This window comes from Siphateles boraxobius, unplaced genomic scaffold (assembly GCF_051911475.1).
Source record: "Siphateles boraxobius isolate OS27281-9 unplaced genomic scaffold, OSU_SipBor_1 25, whole genome shotgun sequence".
Taxonomy (NCBI): Eukaryota; Metazoa; Chordata; class Actinopteri; order Cypriniformes; family Leuciscidae; genus Siphateles; species Siphateles boraxobius.
In genome coordinates this window covers 14,076,255-14,096,217 of record NW_027508866.1, presented here as the reverse complement: position 1 = coordinate 14,096,217, position 19,963 = coordinate 14,076,255, and the positions used below count along the sequence as shown (strand labels likewise).

The following is a 19,963-nucleotide window of genomic DNA, read 5'->3' as shown; positions in this document are numbered from 1 at the left end:
TTTAATAGTTTATGCAGATCGGTGTGAACGGCGATCGTTTTGACAATGTTGTCACCTGTACGCAAAAAACTTAAAGGATAAACTTTTCTGGTTTTAATACATCGTTGTTGTGAAAACATACCCTGAACCTTGAGGGCCAGAGTTGAGTAGCCTCAGGCAATGCATTAGCTCCGTGCTGCTCAAAACTGTCCTGGGAACCCCCCACCACTGTACATTTTGTATGTCTCCCTCAACTAGCACACCTGTTTCAACTCTCTAGCTCATTTGTACAGACTGCAAGACTCGAAATATGAAAATATGAAAAGAAAATATGCAGTGGTGGAGGGTGCTCAGGACAGGTTTGAGAAGCACTTCACTAGTTGACCGTCCACTCATCTGATGCCTTTTGCTCACAAAACTGGTTAGCACTTTCTCAATATAGCAAGCTCTAATCTGATTGGCTGACTTCACGCAACTCCCAGGAATATTTATTTTCTATATGCGGTTTGGCACTCATTCCAATCAACTCATTCCCCACCAATGTTAAATATTTAAGTTGCTAGTCAGCGCCAGTATTTTTGATCATTTTCACAAAACTTTTATGTCCCTCAGAATATTTTGTTGTATGAATATGTCAACAGCCAATACATCAAAACAGAGCCTCTGGTTTAAACATCAAAAAACCTAAAACAACCAACAACATTTTAAGCAAAAAGCTTAGAAAATCATGTTTTTGTCAGACGTCATCCGGATCGAATTCAGAACAATATTGAAAACATAGATGGAGTAGATCGGGTTCATCAACACCCCTAAAGCTTGCACAGTCCTACACCTCTTCCTGGGTTCGACATTTCTCTAACATTAGGCAATTTTAATTTATATTTGCTTTTGCATATTTGGTGATCGCTCCTTCTGGTTTATGCAGATCATCTTCTTTGGTTGTTTTTGGATTTGTTTTATGAATAACATTAATTGCCATTCTTTTTTTGTGGTATAATCTATTTGAGATAAACTTGTACCTAACTGTTATGTAAATTCAAACTGTGATTGGCTGCTATACATGTTTAGGCGTCTCTTCTTGTCTAAGTGGGCGGTTTTGCCCAGAGAAAGCTGTTTTGTGTGCATTATGGCTTTTGTCAAGGATCGGTTGTGTGTTATTAGTTCTGTAACTATAATTTATTAACATTGTGCCAATGTTAATTCTCAAGTTTGTCATCTCTAGTTTATGGATCACTCCATAATACTACTGAACAGAATGATCCTGCCACCCTTGTGTAAGCATGCAGCCCACATCCTTAACCATTCAGCCCCCACAATCACATGTCCATTCACACACACACACACACACACACATATATATATATAGCTTTAGAAAAACCAAATCAGGTCGTTCTGAAGTGAATGAGAATGATGTATAGAGAAAGAGAGATGTGGTTGCATCACAGTACATATATTCATTTATTACATGCATGTTTATTTTAGAAGACGCCATGAAATTTGAATTAGTTTCAGAGGTTTTGTTCAAGGGGTTGTTGATCAGTCATATCTGATGAAGTATAAAAAAAAATCCCCAAGAGTATGAGAAGTCCTTTCCCCACAGGCACGTGAGCCAGGAACATAAAGCAATTTTTAATCCAGATAACATATTCTTGTCACATCTCTGGTTTGCATTTTGTTTCTGAAGCATTAATCTTTCCACCTTTCAGATATGTATCAAGATAATGTCCTCAGATTAGGCAGGATTAGCGTCAAGCGCACATGCCAACGTACTTAACCTGATTAACCCCACTGGGAAAAATAAACCTCCTGCGTCCACCTCCTCAGTCAATTATGTACTTGACATCCATAATCATTAATGTTATTTACAGACAGCCTACCCCACTGCTGGAGAGTCTGTTTACTTGAAACCCTGTGAGACCAGGTTATTGACAACGTTTTACTTTTCTATTGAAAAAGTGAGAAACAGCTCTGGGATGCCTGAAACCAGTAAGTGCAGTCTCTATTGTTATAAACAAAAATGATGATATATGCTAAAGGTAATTGCTTTAGAAAGTGAAGTTGTCGTGTATTTTATAAAAATTAGTTTTATATAGCCCACCTTATCTAAATGAACTAGGTGAATCAGATAGGAAATAGATTATGAGTTATAATTAATCCAGTTCTGTTTTGAACATGCTGATGATTTTCTAGGGATATGGAAAACGCAGCACTACTATGTCTCCCTCATTTCCATGTTGCGCACAGAAGAGTAAAAATAAACGTAAGAATAAATATGAAAATAAATGAAAAATGTTGAAATAAATACATGTGAGAATAAAAGCATAAATAAATATATATAAAAAATAGAAAGTAAAATAAATAAATACAGAAAATAATAAAGGTAAACAAAATAATCAAGTCTTTTATTCCTTTATTTTCCTATTATTATTGTTGTTATTTATTTATTTATGTTTCTTTTTTTATTTCTGCAGAATTGGGCCTCCATACACTTCAGGTCCATTGTGAAACGTTATGAGCAACAGGTTAGTTTCCCCAGGAGGCCACTTGATGGCAGCAGTAAATCACCCTCTCTGGTTTGACGCCCTAAAGCGTGATGACGGGCATTGTGTGTGGTGTTTGCAGCGATAGGCTGTGGGTTGTCGGAGTGGGAGATGTCCAAAAAAACAAATATGACGATTCCTTTCACCCTCCGTTACGTGCCAATCAGAGATAAGATGCTAGTCTCCGAAAAACGCGAATAAACTCTTGCGGGGGTTCGAATGTCGTTCAGAGGGGGAGGAACGGAGAAAGAAAAGGTGTTTGAGAGAGACAAGACAGCCGGTTGTTCATTCAGCCCACCAGCATATAGTGGCGTGGCCCCGTGATATACATGGCGAGGGGGCGCAAGCCAAGAAAATCGCTGTATGACAGGACATGTAGGTGCTTCATTATGGGACAGTGTCCCAAACGAAGTAGGAGACAGCACAAATCCTTAAAAAGCAGAGAAATGGATCTGTGCTAGTGTAAGAAAAACATCAAATTGAGAAGAAGGGCAAGAGTGGCGAGAGGAGGAGGGGGTGTGGGAGACCGAAAAAGGGAGAGGCAGAGAAATCGAAAGAATAGAGTGAATCAACCCAATCCCCCCCCCCCCCCCCAGTCTTTGTGTTTTACATTCAGCGCAGGTCGCTTCCTGGCACTTCATGGTTTCGACCCAGCCGTATGACGCACCGCTCCCAGATGAAGGGGACCTGCTGCTGCTTGGGCTGATAATGATAATAGTTATGATGATAACAGTAATAACCAACTTCCCATGTCGCTCTCGTCCTGCCAACTGCTTACGTGTTAGGATTATCAGCCGTTCTGACACACTGCAGTGGAGATGCTGCGGTACCCTGGGGCGTGAGCGCGTGTGGGTTTCTTTGCGTTCGTGCATAAGTGCGTGCATGTGTAGGTGTTTACGTGGTGATGCCCTTAAATCTGTCCCCCTTGCCTCTATTTTCTGCTGATTACACTCTTGCCTGAGGTTGGTGGCCCATTCATCTGTAAGTCCTGTTCTGATGATGCTCAGGGGTGGGCAGTTACCCACTCGCCCTCTCCCCCTTTAGAGCCCCTCTATGTTGGACCTGTGCATCTAAAGGACAGATAGGACAGGTGATTTGGTTGATACCATGTTCTCAATGGCTCTTTGATGTTTTATATTGCTAAATTGCATTTATGATAAGAAAGCAAATGTTTTACCTAAAGAAACATGAAACACTCTTAAAAATAAAGGTTCTTTATTGGCATTGGTGGTAACATGAAGATTCATAGAACCTTTTCATTCCACAAAAGCTTCTCATATGGAAAAAAAAGGTTCTTCTGATTATAAAAAAAATGGTCTTTGCACTAAGAAAAAATGGTTCTTTTATGAACGGTTGAAGGTCCATCTATGGCATGGAACCTTCATTTTTGACAGTGTAGAAAATCTCTACTTGACCCAGACCCGTCGCCAGACCTCAGTCTTAAGGGGGGCATATGAAATGTATGGGGGGGCACAATTATTATTAGCCTACAGTGAGTATATTTATAATAATCAACTCTATTCGCGCAGCACGTAATCATCACGTTAAACATATAACCAATAATTACACACAAGCAATGTTATGAATATCCATAAAACACTTGACTAAACAACATATTAGATGTAACACTAGAAGCATCTCTCAAACATTGCATTTTAAAGCAGTCAACAGAGGGATATGCATTGCCATGACACACACACACACACACACACACACATAGCCTACACAGACACGCAAATTCACTCGCACAGATACTTTAAGTGGAGGCAGTGCTGTCCTCTCTCCAGTCCCAGTACAGCGGGAGGAAGCGTTTCTCCAGAGAAGAACCTCCTCATCAAAGTATCATTCCACTCGGAAGGAACTGAAGCGAGTAAGCCGGCGAAAACTCGTTTTGAAACAGCTTTCAAAAATGCGCGGTAACAGTTGAGCGGCTTAGTTGTATGTCACGTACGTAGCCTAACGTTCTTTTGTAAGGCCGTGATAGGCTGTTGCAGTGTAGATTCCCATCAATCAAACTAAGTCACACCATTGTTTCTTTATATTTTTAATGATAAAGAATGCAACATTAATGCAACACAAAATTAGCAACTATGATAATATTAAAATTTTATTAAAATTAAATTATCTGTGCCTCAAGTTGGGGGGGCACAAGCATTTTTTGGGGCGGGCCCGGCCCCCTATGGCCCACCCATAGCGACGGGTCTGACTTGACCACCCTTACTCCACTTAAAAAAAATCCATAGTAAATAAAAATTATTGGAGTACATTTTACAAGAAAATATAATTTCAGTCTTTCAAATTTCATAATTTGTTACATGCAGTTTCTTTGTAATTATTTGTGAAATTTACTAGCAATTTATGAGTGAAATTATTTCAAAGGTAATCATATACACCAGTTTTTTCTTCAGTCTAACTGAACTTAAGCTTTCTTCAGAGCTGCTTTGGTAAAACAATTGCAACCTTATTGCAAATGTAATTTAAAGGGGACCTATTATGCAAAATTCACTTTTACATGGTGTTTGAACATAAATGTGTGTGCGCAACCACCCTATAATGTTAAAAACCCACCCACTAATCTTTTTTTTAACTCCCATAAATCATAAGCAGTGTCTCAGAATAAGTAGTTTGCAGATTCTAGCTTTTGTGATGTCACATATGTTTTGGCCCCGCCCACGACTGCTCTGCCCTATTAGCATAGACTCCGCCCCGAGTGAGCTGTACACAGTCCGCCATGTTTATTTCCTCGCCAGAATATTTTACAGCAGTATTTTATTCAAGAGCAGTGATTGTTTTTCTGTTTTACTTTTGTTGTTTGATTCATGTTAACAGCATACAGCTGTAGGTGCTGCTTTCACCTTAATACACAGATCTAATGTACACATGCAATTTCTTTATTTGCTGTTTACGTTCACAGACATAACCGACTGTGTTTATGTGAACTTTGTGTGTTTTTGACATAACCCTGTGTGTATTTTGACAGTTTAAGCGCAATAAGACGTAAAAGAGAACTTTGCTCCGTCTGACAGCCAGCTTTCTGTGCACTGGGCATAATAGGTCCCCTTTAATAATTCAACACAAGTTGTTAAAAAAAGATTGTTTGTGTTGTAGCTGCTGTATGATTTCTTTTTAGAGTCTGACTCATTGATACTCTTCTGCCTCACTTCATATTCACAGGTGTTTTTGTGATGTCTCATATGCTGATGACTATGACGCTCTGACTCAGTAACTAAAAATGACATCCTTGATTTGTACTCGCACAAATGCGCAGAAAGGACTTCTGGTCTGAGATCATACTAATTTTGAGGTACGACGATAAGCAATTAAGTCAATTAGCTGGAAGTTAAGCTTCTATTGAATTCCAAGAATAGAATCTAAAAATGCTGCCGGTGAAATGACATGTGAACGCACGTTGCTTGATGGCATTTCGTGGCAAGAATGGCTCTTGCTTTCGTAATTAGCTTTCTTTGAATATGTAAATAAGCAGATGTTACTTTTAGTGAGTAGTTAGCTGCCCAGAATCCCACACAGGTGTAATCCAGAAAATGGAGAGTCAATTTGATCTCAATACAGGTTTTGGGATTTTTGTTTTTGTTTTAAGGTTATCTTCTCATTGTGTGTTCATATAAAATATTGAAAACAATATTGATTATATTATATTATAATACTCTCTTACTCTTTTGTGTGTGTGTGTGTGTGTGTGTGTGTGTGTGTGTGTGTGTGTGTGTGTGTGTGTGTGTGTGTATATATATATGTATATATATATATATATATATATATATATATATATATATATATATATATATATATATATATATAGGCCTCATTTTGTGGCCAATACAGCATGAATTCGTCTTGGGAATGAAAGATACCAGCCCTTCACAGTGGCCAGGGGGATTTTGAGCCATTCTTCCATAACAGTGGTCACGCCACTATGTGATGCTGGTGGAGGAAAACGTTTTCTGACTTATTCCTCCAAAATAAAAAGTGGCTCAAAAATAATTAGATCTGTTTACTGTGCAGGCCATGGGAGATGTTCAAATTCACTTTTATGTTCATCAAACTATTCTGTCACAGGTCTTGCTGTGTGTATTGGTGCATTATCATGCTGATACACGGCACCTCCTTTTGAACCATTAGCTGCAAATGATCCTCCAGAATGGTCTGGTAGTCCTTGGCAGTGACGCCCAAGATTTGCACTGTAGGCACCAAAGAAACTGGCATTTGGCATTGGCACGAAGGTTTGGCACCAAAGGTTTGGCTATCAGCCCGACCATGATTGACTCCGTTGAGGTCCCGACAAACAGTTTTGGTGGAAACAGAAGAGTTGAGGTGCATATTTAACTCTACAGTGAGTTGGGCAGCTGTGGTTTTATGTTTTTTTGGATAGAATCCGGGTTAGTACCTGGACTCGCTTTCAGAAAGCTTCCCCTTGTATCGGCAGTTACTCCTGTTGGATGTGGTTCGTGGTTGTATGCCAACATTACCCTGGATACCATAGCTCTCTTGATACAGACTTGCTGTCCTGGCCACAGATGAGCCAGCGAGATGGGCACCAACAATTTGTCATCTTTTGAACTCTGATATGTCTCCCATTATGTTGTGTGGATTGGAATATTAACGTACAGCTGTGTTATTGCTTTGCTAATTCAACTTTCACACTCTGCTCGTACTGCTGAAATTTAAAATCAGTGAAGATTGGCCAACAGGCTGCGCATATAGGCATGAAACCTTGAACACTATATTGGCCAGAGTTTCAGTTTCATTGTCCATCCCCTGTGTGTGTATATATACAGTACTGGTCAAAATCTTGAAAACAGTGAGGTTTTTTAATGTTTTTGAAAGTAGTCTCTTAATCTCAACAAGGCTGGATTTATTTGACCAATAAAACAGTAATACTGTGAAATATTTGTGTGTGAAATAAACTGTGAAACCAGGAACTGGTTTCTGTTGTAATATAGTTTAAATGATAATTTATCACTGTGATGGCAAAGCAGAATTTTCAGCATCATTACTCCAGTCTTCAGTGTCACATGATCATTCTAATATGATTTCTATTTTAATATGATAATCTGATTTGGTGCCCAAGAAACTTTTCTTATTATTATTAATATTAAACACAGTTGTGCTGATTAATATATTTATTTCAGGATTCTTTAATGAATAGAAAGTTCAAAAGAACAGCATTTATTATAGATAGAATTTTTTGTAATATTAATTTCATAAATGTCTTTACTGTCTTTTCTTATCAATTTAATGTGCATTTGCTATAATAAAAGTATTAATGTATTTTCTCCCTTTTAAATCTTAGTTACCCCAAACTTTTGAATGCCCATCAAACCCCCCCACCACCAAACTTTTGACCGGTAGTCAGACACACACACACACACACACACACACACACACACACACACACACACACACACACACACACACACACACACACACACACACACACACACACACACACACAGTGTATATAATTATATATAATGTATATTATATTATTTGAATAACACCATAATGCTAGACTGTATGTTTGACTGTTGTCCCAGGCAACTGATTTCCTGCATATTCCTTTCAAATTACTCATATTACTCTGTTCCTTTTAATGAAATAATTTAAATTCAAATGAATATTAACACACATTTGTTAATGTGTATGTTAAATAGCTGTTTAATAAGTGGGATAATGTGGAATCTATATTATATTATGTTTTTTTATTTTATTATATTATGTATATATATATATATATATATATATATATATATATATATATATATATATATTATATAGAAATGCGCTATATAAGAGTAATAAATTATTATTATTATTATTATTATTATATAACACTGTGAAAAGAGTAGTCTTAGAGATATTACAACAAAAATGTCCACTCGAATGGACAGAAAAATGAATTGCTGGGTCTCAAGAGGATAATTGTATCATAAAAGCATTTAACCTCTGGTTCCTCCAGGGGGACTGCATGCTGCCACAACACTAAATCACTTCAAACAAAACGATGTACTCTATAGCAAATAATCATTTCTAGGTTAATATTACTAAGATGTTTGTTGACACTTTTAATTTAACGTCTGAAATGCATATTTAAAAATGTCACAGGGAAAATCAAACAATACAGATAAAAGATCCAAACACATTGGGAAATATCTGTTTTAAATTTCTGAATCTGCCTCCACAACATCATGAATCACGGCTGCAGTCCCAGGTGTTTGCTTTTTTTAATACAGTAATTAAAAGCCACGTTGTATGAGCACGACAGAATTAATTGTTAAAAATTGGGGCTCTTAGTGTGCAAATATGCCTTGAAACAACAGAGACTTAATTGCTGGTCATAAATGAAGGAAAAGACCCAGTGCCATTAGTTGTAGGGCCATTAGTGAGGGGCTAAATTGGGCCAATTTTCAGTGAGGGCCATGTGTGTGATGGAGTGATGGAGAGGGAAAAAGGAAGACAAGGAGAGGGGGAGGAGGAGAGAAAGATGGGCTTTAGATGGGGGCGGGGGCTCCATCAGTTTGGAAATGGTGAGTAATGAATCCGCAGCCAAATGAAGTGTATGAGTCAAACATTTAGGAATTAGATGTTCTGTAAATTAAAGATGTTTATCATGACTGTTCTGGTTTAAGCTGCCTTTAAGCATCTTTTAAACATGTGCCAGTGTTTCATTACAGGCCTGTCTTGACGGAGTCACATTTCCCGTCTAATGATAAACATCTGCTCAGTGGGACAATTCTAAATTATGCACCTTTGTTCTGAAGGATTACTGCTTTCCTGTGCTATTTTTGAAAATCTTGAAGGATTATGTACACCCTAAGGCAGTAATAAACCACAGACGATTTTATCAGAACATTACAGTAAAATTCGTTGCAATAGTTAGACACCCAAAACCACTCATTTGTAATTTGTATTTTACAAAATACCTCTATATTATATTATATTAATATTTATTTATTACAAATATAATGATAAATTTTAAAGCCTTGGTGAATTTAATAAAAACAAATTGTATGGCCTTTTTAAATATCTCTAAATATAATATATTATATTACATTATCTTTAGATGTATTTAAAAATGGCCATGCCACTTATTTTTATTGCTGTATTTATTATTATTATTATATTTTAGTACAAATAATATAATATTATTAATTAAATATTCATAATTAATAACAATAGTAATGAATAAAATAAAATAAAAATAATAACAATAAAAATAAGTCTTGTGACCCTTTTAAATAGTTCTAAATGATTATAATATATAATTATTATTATTAATGCTTTAGATAAAAATGCTTAAAAACAACAATAAAAATAAGATTTAGTTTTTTAAATGTATCTAAATAATCATTGAAACAAATATAAATATAGTAATCAAGATTAATAGACGAGAAAAAAGCCTCATACACAAATTCTAAGCCTCACACTTTCACATATGAACACGCTTGCTTTTTACATGCTCTTGTCGCAGACGGGCACCTGTGCAGCGGACAAACACGCATGTGACAGCACTTGCTCGTCATCTCGGCCTCCCAGATAAACACTGTGCACGCTGTGATAACGGCCATCGTCTCGGCTCTAGTGCCCTTAGGGTTTTAGGCAGAATGGGAGAGGCTAATCTCAGACACAATAACCAGCAGAGATGACAGACCAGCACACTGCAGCTGTGTCACGCCACCATGCACACCACACATTAACCATTCACCGAGGGGGAGAGGAGAGAATAAAACCTCTGCGAATACCAGGATTTGCCAAATGGCTGACTGCTTACGTGTGTACGTCTTAGTTCATACTTTAACATAAACTGTAATATAAATTTCTCTCTCTTTTTTTTCATGTTCGTGACCATTTATGTTATCTTTCAGCCCATGACGGTTAGATTGGCGTGTGCAAGCAGCACGTATGATTATTCCTTTATTGTGATCCTTTCTGAAAGACAATTTTCTCCCATCACACTCCTTTTACATCTGCCCCTTTTATGTGCTCTGCCTGATAGGGGACTGTGTATGTGTGTGTGTGTGCGTGTGTGTGTGTGTGTGCTGCTCACAGAAGCCTGTGTGTGTGTGCAATAGTAATAGTTTTGTGTGCTTTAATCTTGGTTCTGATGCTATACCTCAAAGATGACAGACCAACTAACAGTTTATGTGTTTATATGTGTTTGTATGTATGTCTGGGTGGGTGGGGGGTGGGGTGGGGGGGGGGGGGGGGGTGTAAGATACCTCTTTTTCATCTCCTTTCATTCTTTAAACCTGTTTAACCTGTTTGATCCCTTATATCAAAAAGGATCAGATGAAAGCAAAATTTCTGTGTATATTTATTTATAAATGTGTGTAATTATACATTCTGTGTTTGTTTATTAACTCAGCAAGACATATTAATATGTTAGATCTGTTAACCTCAACTTCAAAGTGTCTAAGTGCTGTTGTACGACAACCGAAATGATGACAATGAATGTTTGTCATCAAAAACAAATTCCCACTTTGCTTTCGATCGTTGTTTAGTAGTGACTCACCTTCTTCATACATATTTCTTTGTCTCTTTGTGTCCTCGTCTCTCTTTTTCTGTATCTGTTTAGTCTGTCTCTTTCAATCTCGCTCTCTCTAAATGTAAAATGCGAGCCCGCCCACGATAGGTCACTTTACTAATGTGAAAAGACACAATTTCATATGAATGTTTAGCATCAGAATAACCCGCCATCCAATCACCGGACAATACACATCACCCCTCGCTCTGTCATGATGATGTCACAGGGTGTGTAGAGCGTGTAAGCGCGATGCGTAGCGAGTGGGCACGCGGCAGTGCAGAGCATCGACTCAAATCTGAGATTTATTGTGAGTGTCGCCTTTTTTTTTTTCACTCCGCCCTTTTTCCATTTAACGTCACATTGGCATCAATCATCACTTTTCTCTCCCCCCCCCCTCATCCATCTCTCTGTCTCCTCCATTGTGATTTCTTCTCGCCATATCAGTCTGTTCATCCTTCCTTTTCCATTTATCACGTCTACGTGATTGTTATTGCTCATTTGCGCTCTGACAGTATTAAAACACCTCAGGCTTACAACAGCTTGCTGTGCCATTTCATATTTTTCATGAAAACTCATGGTGCCTGAGACAACGTGGAAGTGGGAGCGCACAAAAACGAACATGCATCATAAACGCCACTCGCTACACGGGAATTAAACTGTCAGGCGAGTAAGGACTGTGTGCCAGAGCTGCTGCGTGCGGGTCTGTAATCTGCTTCATTATACTTGTGTGCTACTCGTCCATCAAGAATTATTTTAAAAGGACACAAAATGCCTTTATTTCACAGCCAGGGGTGATTGCTGAAGCGTTCAAAGCCATTTGACTGAAAATGAGTGCAGCTCAAGCGTGGAAATGGCAAGCTGTTTATGATGTCACCTAAACCCTGACTCATTCAGTAGGTTTCTATTCTGTATTTTCTGAAATTGCATGTCGGCCTGCTAGAGCAGATCTCTTTTGAGATAGCGGCAATTAAAAAGTAATTTTCTCCCCCCCCCCCAAACAATTCATAGCAAAATCTGCCTGACATTCGTTCGCCATGTTTTCAGTAACGGAGCCAATGGCTTCGCACTCAGCTCACTCAGTTCTGATTGAACAATGACCGGAGTCTGGCTGTCTGAGGTCACTCCATTGGGGTATTTATACCAAAGCACGACAATACCTTCAGTCCAATCAGCAGCTGCCATATTAGAGCCGAAATGAAATGGTGGTGTGTTATGTTTTGCTCTCGTGTTCTTTGAGAGCGCGCTGCCGCATTGGCCAATCATTGGCGCAGCGTGCAGTCTCTTCTGTCTTTGTGATTTCTTTGGAATGCTGTTGTTTGCTTAAATTGCTCTCTTCTTGCACAAGAAAGCCGGAACAGAGCGCACGGCTCGAGAAAGGGCGGCTGATTGCGGCTATTGTCTAGCGAGTGTGGCTCATGGGCACTCACGGGGTAATTGCCGCTCAAGGAGGCTGAGGCGTGCACCAAAAGGAGAGACCGTATGTGTGCAAGAGTGAGTGTGCTGTGTGTTTAGGAGGAGGATGAGAACAGAGCCGATGGTGTCGAAAGGGTTTCGCTTTATAATTTATGATAATTTTTCCCAACAATGCTCTCTAGTTGGTAATACCCCCCCCCCCTCCCTTACACTAGGACTTTTAAATTAGCTGTACTAACACACGCTCCCATTGTTTCACAAAAGACACAGTAGTTGGGAAATGGGGAGAACTAATCTAACGGATTTTATACCAGTTTATTGTGTTCCAAGACTACTCTGTGGGTTATAACCTGAAGTCCCATCTTTCACCGTGATGTGTGACTTCGCCTTGCTTGAAGGCGATGTCAGCGAGATGGAAATGCTCAGAGAATAGTCTGCTCCATCAGAGCCTCGGCGCCATCATGATTTTTAAAAGACGTTATCTGTTAATGCGATGACGATGATCTTTGAGGGTTCATTCCACTTGAAGTACGACTTTTGTCAGATGTTGTTTTTCTACTATCTCACAAGATACATTTGCCTTTAAAGCCATAGCTGGGATGTGTTTTCCTTGCTTTCTCCATCCATTTTGTTTAATTTATTGTGTGACACCTGGAATTGTGATGGTTTACATCCTTGTAAACACTCTCTGTCTGCATCTGCATCTCTTTTGATAAAATGCCAAGCTGCCGGAAATCTACACTTGCATTGATGAGTGGTTTTGTGTGAATGTAGAGATTTTATGGCCTGAAATACTGTCGTTTGTATTGATGTGGGGGTCTTTGAACGCTTATGTTATCTTATGTTGGCATTATAGGGGGACAGCAAGGGGAAAGAGAGAGAGAGAGAGAGAGAGAATGTGTGTGTACACTGTATATAAATTGGCAGGTTGTAATTAAATGTGCAGACCTCTCTACTATCTCCTCCTCCAGCCCTGCGCCAGTGACGCACAAACGGCTGCAGCAAAGTGAGTCATCCAGCCCTGAGGATCACCAGCCCTCCCTCTATCTCTATATCCCCCTCTTCCCCAGTCCCCCCTTGTACCTCTTTCTCTTACCCTCCTCCATTCAGTCCCTGCCACTCCATCCCTCGTCTCCTTTCCCCAATGTCCCCCCTGTTTTTCTAGTCACGTTTTTTCACTTATTGACCAATACTCCCCCACTTATGCGAGTCTCTCTGCATTTGTCTTTCTGTCTTTCTCCCACAAAATGTAACTACTTTTCCCACTATTCTCATCTTCCATCCTTTTCAGTCACTTTATCATTCTTGCATTCTCTATTATATATTTTTTTTCATGCGCATCAAATCGATCGAAATAAAATGGATGTCCAAAAGTCCAGATGGTGGTAAGTTTAAGAAAGAAAGTAACATAAAAAGGAAAAATGGGAAGGAAGGAAAGAAACGAAGAAGTCATAAGTGGATATTTGTCTTGTATGTCCTGCATCAAAGATGCAAGAGGCGATATACAGGTGTGCATGTATACTGGCAAGTTACCTTATGTAAAGTTATCTGCCAAGAGTGTAATTGTATGTAATAGAGATAAACATGAGTTACCATAAAAGCTAAACAAAAGCCTGACTCAATATATGACTCATTTTTAATCACTACGTTATGCAAAGTTGACAGCTGCAACCAAAACAAGATAGGAGCTGTATAAGTGTACGAGTAATTGCGCAAACAGAAACGGGTCTATAAATCGATCAGAAGCGTTACACACATGCTTGGTGCTTTGCTGCTGCTTAAATTACAGTATTGTGTAGATTTTGAGGTCATATGCTACTATTCTGTCCTTTTAAAAAATTTTTGGATGAAGGCCAATCATAATCCGTGAGTCATGTAATTGTGAGCACTGCCCTGGCTTTGACTAAAAAAAGAAGTTCATTGCCTGAAGAAAAAACGAAAAAAGAAGCAATTTAGCACCTAACTTGCCGTGGTTATCCAATTAGCTTCATCTAAAACGCGGATATGCATGGGGAGCAACATACTGATGTAGCCATTTAAACGCTCTCAATGATTTTGCTGAAACAATCAAATGAAATCTATTCTTTTATTAAAATGAAAGTGGCAGTAGAATAATCGCTGAGTGAGCTGGCTACCCATGTAAATAAAGAGGAACTGGAAATGTAACTTTTCAAATTCTCAAAACGGTTTACAGCTGTGACTCTTTTCGGTTTGCTCAGCCATTGCAGATTGTGCCATGACCTATAGAGTCACGCTTAAAACGTTTGACTTCCCAAATTGGCTCTACTCACAATACTGCATATGAATTTGTTTTAAACATGAACAAGTGCGTTCATCAATTGTGGGATATTATATGTTGGTTACACTTGTGACGTAATAAAGAGTTGGGCTGGTTGTAAATTACATTATAAAATCAATATTTTCACATTTTAACTGTGATGCTTAGTATGTCTTGTTTTTGATTGTTTAAAAGATGTTTTAAAAGTAAATTTTTCTTTAATCTATGCTAAGTATATTCAAGATGCTCATTGCTAGTATATAATAATCTAGTTTGCCACTGTTTCTCTAAGTAAACACAATGAATAATATTATTTTCATTTACTTAAACCAAAAATATTGTCATAAAAAGTTATTAACATATTGATAAATGAAAAATGCCTCTCATATATGCCAAATGCAACTTAAATCATAGTGAATACATTGTGAGTTTGTGATATATTGCCTACATCTGTTCATTTAAATATTGTGTGGTTTTGAAATCTGGTCTCCTCATCCTTAAGAGAGGTTCAGAATGGAGAGGCAGTGTGGGCGAGTTTGCGGAGGCGATGGTGTGATGTAGGGGAGCAGGTATGTCCTTATCAAAACATTATCTGGGACAGCAAGGTCGTTGTTTGCTAGAGGACACCTTTCTGTACTTAAACTCTGTTTAAAAACCACCCACCAAGATGCAGCTTACAGAATAATCCGACAGGCAGCCTAGTTGATTCAGACTGTAAGAGAACACAAATGTATTTTTCTGTCATTATCTATGTGTGTGTGTGTGTGTGTGTGTGTGTGTGTGTGTGTGTGTGTGTGTGTGCGCGCGTGCGTGTGCTTGTGTGTATGCATACACTACAGTTCAAAAGTTTTAAAGTAGTCTCTTATGCTCACCAAAGCTGCATTTATTTTATAAAAAATTCTGTAAAAACAGTAATATTGTGACATATTATTACAAAATAAAATAACTGTTTTCCATTTGAATATATTTTAAGGATTCCCATGATCCTTCAGAAATCATGCTGATTTGGTGCTCAAGAAACATTTCTTATTATCAACAGTGTTGGATTACAAGTAAAGGGAGTTACGTAATCAATTACTTTTTTTCCAAGTCACTAGTAAAGTAGTGCATTACTTTCAAATTTACAACAAAATAAGTTCGAAAGTTCAACTCTTTCAAATAAGTAACGCAAGTTTTTCTGTTTCTATGTTTTCCTACGTATTTGTTGACTTAGCTCTTCTGTTCCCACGTCGAGAAATTGAGAGTAAAGGTGCATCAGCGTTGTGTGGTAGTTCTAAATGTGAGGATACATTTATTCTTTTCACAATGACAGATTCAGGATTCCTCAATATGAATAAAAACAGTAAAATGCAAACTTAAAAAATAAATATGTTAAATAATACAAATATACTTGTTGAATTTAATCTCACTTTATTAGCCAATGTCTTTACTGCTGACCTTCACTCAAAAAATTATTTTTGCCTCTTGTTAAATTTAATTAAAATAAGCAAAAGTAACACGATTGTTTAATATTTTGTCACAGCTTAATTTAAGTGTGTTAAATAAACCTAATATATTTAAAACTGAAGTTTACTTAATTCATTTGTGTGAAAACTACATGAAGCTTTTTTGTTGACAACTAACTGGGCAGTGGATCTGTAGTTCCCAGCATGCTTTGCAAGGGACTGCATTAGGAGGGTCAATTTAGGGATTAAAGTGTTAGTTTATGTGTTTTTCAGTAAATGGAAAGATGTTGTTAGTTAATGTTAGTATTTAATGTTCAGTTATGTTAGAAACTTAGACTTTCTGTAATGTTTTTGAATTTTTCTGGTTACCATTATGCAGAAGAGTGACGACTGGGTTTTGGGGTGTGGGCCATAGACTGTAAATGAATATGGACGTAGTATCCATGACGTCACCCGTAGGTTTCTGAAGAGCGTTTTTGAAGCCTAAAGTGGGCGTAGTCACTCGTCGCCATCTTGGAAGCGCGTCACAGTGTGTCACTCCAGGATAAGCGAAAATGGGCAAAAAGGCGGGACATGGGTGGTGTTGAGGGTGCCTGGATGCTGAAACTACGCCCGCCTAGCTCGACGTGATCGAGTTTGCTCAGGCTAAGCTAATGTGCCACTGGCCTCGCGCTAAAGTGACAGCTGACTTGAAGTAGACCTAAAGCCAATAGTTAAAGTTTATGTTTTTGCCCTTGGAAATACTATAATAGTTAAAAGACATAACTAACCATGAGACTAACGTGTATTGTGATGCATTATTATTCTCATGCAGTAACTTACAATATTTGCTCTGAGTGTGTGTGTGTGTGTGTGTGTGTGTGTGTGTGTGTGACAGTGATAAATGCGCATACATGTCAGTCAGCGCGGCAATGCACGTCAAGTTCGTAGAGAGCTTTATTCAGTCCATTTTAAATTCTGATAGATATTACCTAAGAAGTTCAAGTAATGCACTAGAAATCCGCGCTCATTTAAGGGACGAAAAGAAAGCACTGACACCTGCAGGATTTAATCTGACGGTAACGTTACTTTTTATTGAACACTAAAAGCATATTATAACATAGTCTATCTGCTCCGTAAGATCAACGGTAAGTTACAGCAGAACGAGTGTGGCCTCTATACCTTAGACGTTTTTAAATCTGAACTCCAAAAAGCAACGATATTGTCAGACATCCATGAGTGCATGTTCACAGAGGAAAACAACTGAAGAACAGCGCTGGTTGTTCTCTCGATACTCGACAACGACGGAATCCAACGGCGTGGGCGAAGGTATAAGGGCGGCGTGTAATAATTATGAAATAATCCCGAAAAGAGTACAAACACGGCAGAGATGACAAGTTCAGCAGCTGGAATCAGCTGAGGTGACATGATGGCTAACAGAGAGCAGACAAACGGCTAGTAATAACAGCAGCGGCAATCCACCTGTCACTCAAGTGGCCACGCCCTTGATTATGCAGGAATTTAATGCTTAATATAATTTAAACGGATGAGTTATAAAAAAATTCACCCCCCTCACAGTTGTCATGAAGGGCAAAATTAGCTGTATAGACCAAAACAACTTAAGGCACCAGGCTGTAAACATAATTTTTTCGGCTGTAAAGTTGGGCATTTTAACATGGGGGAGATACAGATTTGGCTCACTTTTGCAGTCAGCCTCAAGCGGCCAGTCGATGAATTGCAGTTTAATTCACTTCCGTGTTGGTTTCAAGAGGGAGACAGGGAGGTTGCCGCTTGGTGTGGGCATTCAAACTACATTTGAATTAGACCTCTCTCACAGACCTGCATAAGTCATATCTCGTATTACTATGCTATAAGTTGGTCTGACTAAACTAAGCACTAATAGCTACTATCATTGGAAGTGACTATAGAGTCATATTAGCTAAAATTATATTATTGGCGATCATAGGCAGGACAAAAATTAAATCTAGTTAACTTGACAAAACTTAATCTAACAGGAATGACACTTTAGTAGTCTTGACTAAATTAATTTAAGTTCATACAGCAAGATTACAACAAATCATTTCAAACAAATTAGATTTTGTTGGAAAAATGTAATTGAATTTCGTGGAAAAGTTTTCCTTAATTTAATTAAGTTGGTTCAACAGCTTTTTTTTTTTTTTTAGTGTTCGATGATCCAATTTAACTATACAAATAAGCAAAACAATGACTTTAGTTAAACATTTGTGTTTCGTTATTATTGCTGAAGTAAAAGTGTTGAACTTTGAGGTTTGTTTGAGCTGCACCTTTACTGTATAGGCGTGAATTTGCATTTCTTTCAGCCTAAAATGCCAAAAATAGATTTTTAAATTAAAAACAACAAGCAAGCCCAGCCCAGGTGAGAAAAAGTAAAACAAAAGTAATGTAATGCATTACTTTCCATTACATGTAATCAAGTAACTCAGTTATCTTTATGGAGTTACGTAATATTGTAATGTATTACTTTGAAAAGTAACTTTCCCCATCAATTATCAATGTTGAAATGTTGTGCTGCTTAATATTTTTGTGGGAACAGTGATATGTTTGATGAAGAGAAAGTTCAAAAGAACAGCATTTATTTGAAATAGAAATCATTTGTAACAGTATAAAAGTTTTTACTGTCACTTTTGAATTGAATGCGTCCATACTGAATAAGGTTCAAACTCACTGAACAACTCTCTCTCTCACAGCTTTATGTTTGACTCAAATATAACTTCCACAGTATGGTTGATTGATATGTACATGTTAAAATGGATTATATATGTCTACAGCCACATATATGGTATCTGCTATTTCTTATTATTTGCTTACCTATAGGTCCTTCTTTCTATGGCATTTGCATAAACAAATAAATCGTATCCAGTGAGCCAGCAAGGAATGTTGAGAAGTCAGTGATCTGCAGACTGAACATTACTAAACATCTTGTGGAGAAGCAAGTAGCCTAAGCCAAGCATAAAGAGTATCATTCTGGACATATGTTTACAAATCCTAAGACCGAACACTCCTATTCACATAAAGTAATAAAAGAGACTATAATACCTTTGGATTGTGGAGAGGAAAGCCATTATAAACTGAGAGGCAATATTACCGCAATGAATGCAGATGGAATATCATGTTTTGTAATGCGGCTCTTGCACATTTGATGGGTGATATTCAGTCAACAGATGAGACACAAAGGCAACAACAACTACATTCTTTCATCCTCGCAGACGCCGGACACCGTCTGTTTCATCCTCATTGAATCTTCCATCCTTGTGCCGAGGCTTATATGCGCTAATCTCCAGTTATAATAGGCCTCATTATTAAACATATTGCTCTAAACCAACACAGCCATCTGGCTCACTGAGTGGAGAACTGACTGAGTAGGGCAAGAGCTACTGTTTCTTTCATGTCACCTAGTCGTGGCACACTGTAAAAACACAATCTGGTACGATGGCTGGTTCGGGGTAGTGCGATTTGATTGACGAGGGCATGAATGACCTCATAATGGATGAATTTGTATGAGGCGATGCAGAGAGGGCTTTGATGGACTGAATCAGCCAGTGGTAATTAAACGATTAATAGTACTTAGCTCAACTCAGATCATCTCCTGCGCTGGCTCCCGTGGGGCCCGTCATCATGTTGAAATTACACAGATGTTATCGCTCTCCTTGCCTGTAGACAGACACGCAATCAGTTTTTGGTGCGGAGGCTCAATCACGTACGTTCATACGTACATATGCCACACCAATGTCAAATGACACAAAAACAGATA

General features: G+C 38.2%; 1 protein-coding gene across 3 annotated transcripts in view; it reads left to right on the top strand.

Annotated features, from left to right (window-relative positions):
* The first annotated feature begins 1,848 nt into the window (after positions 1-1,848).
* The window catches only part of LOC143750016 (uncharacterized), a 43,228-nt gene continuing 25,113 nt past the window's right edge, over positions 1,849-19,963 (top strand). For 2 of the 3 annotated variants that reach the window (XM_077242801.1, XM_077242803.1), the window contains exons 1-2: positions 1,849-1,965; positions 2,451-2,501. The gene's annotated coding sequence lies outside the window, so the exon portion shown is untranslated. Of the gene's footprint in view, positions 1,966-2,169; positions 2,240-2,450; positions 2,502-19,963 lie in introns of all 3 variants that reach the window. The other variant, XM_077242802.1, reaches the window with a different exon arrangement.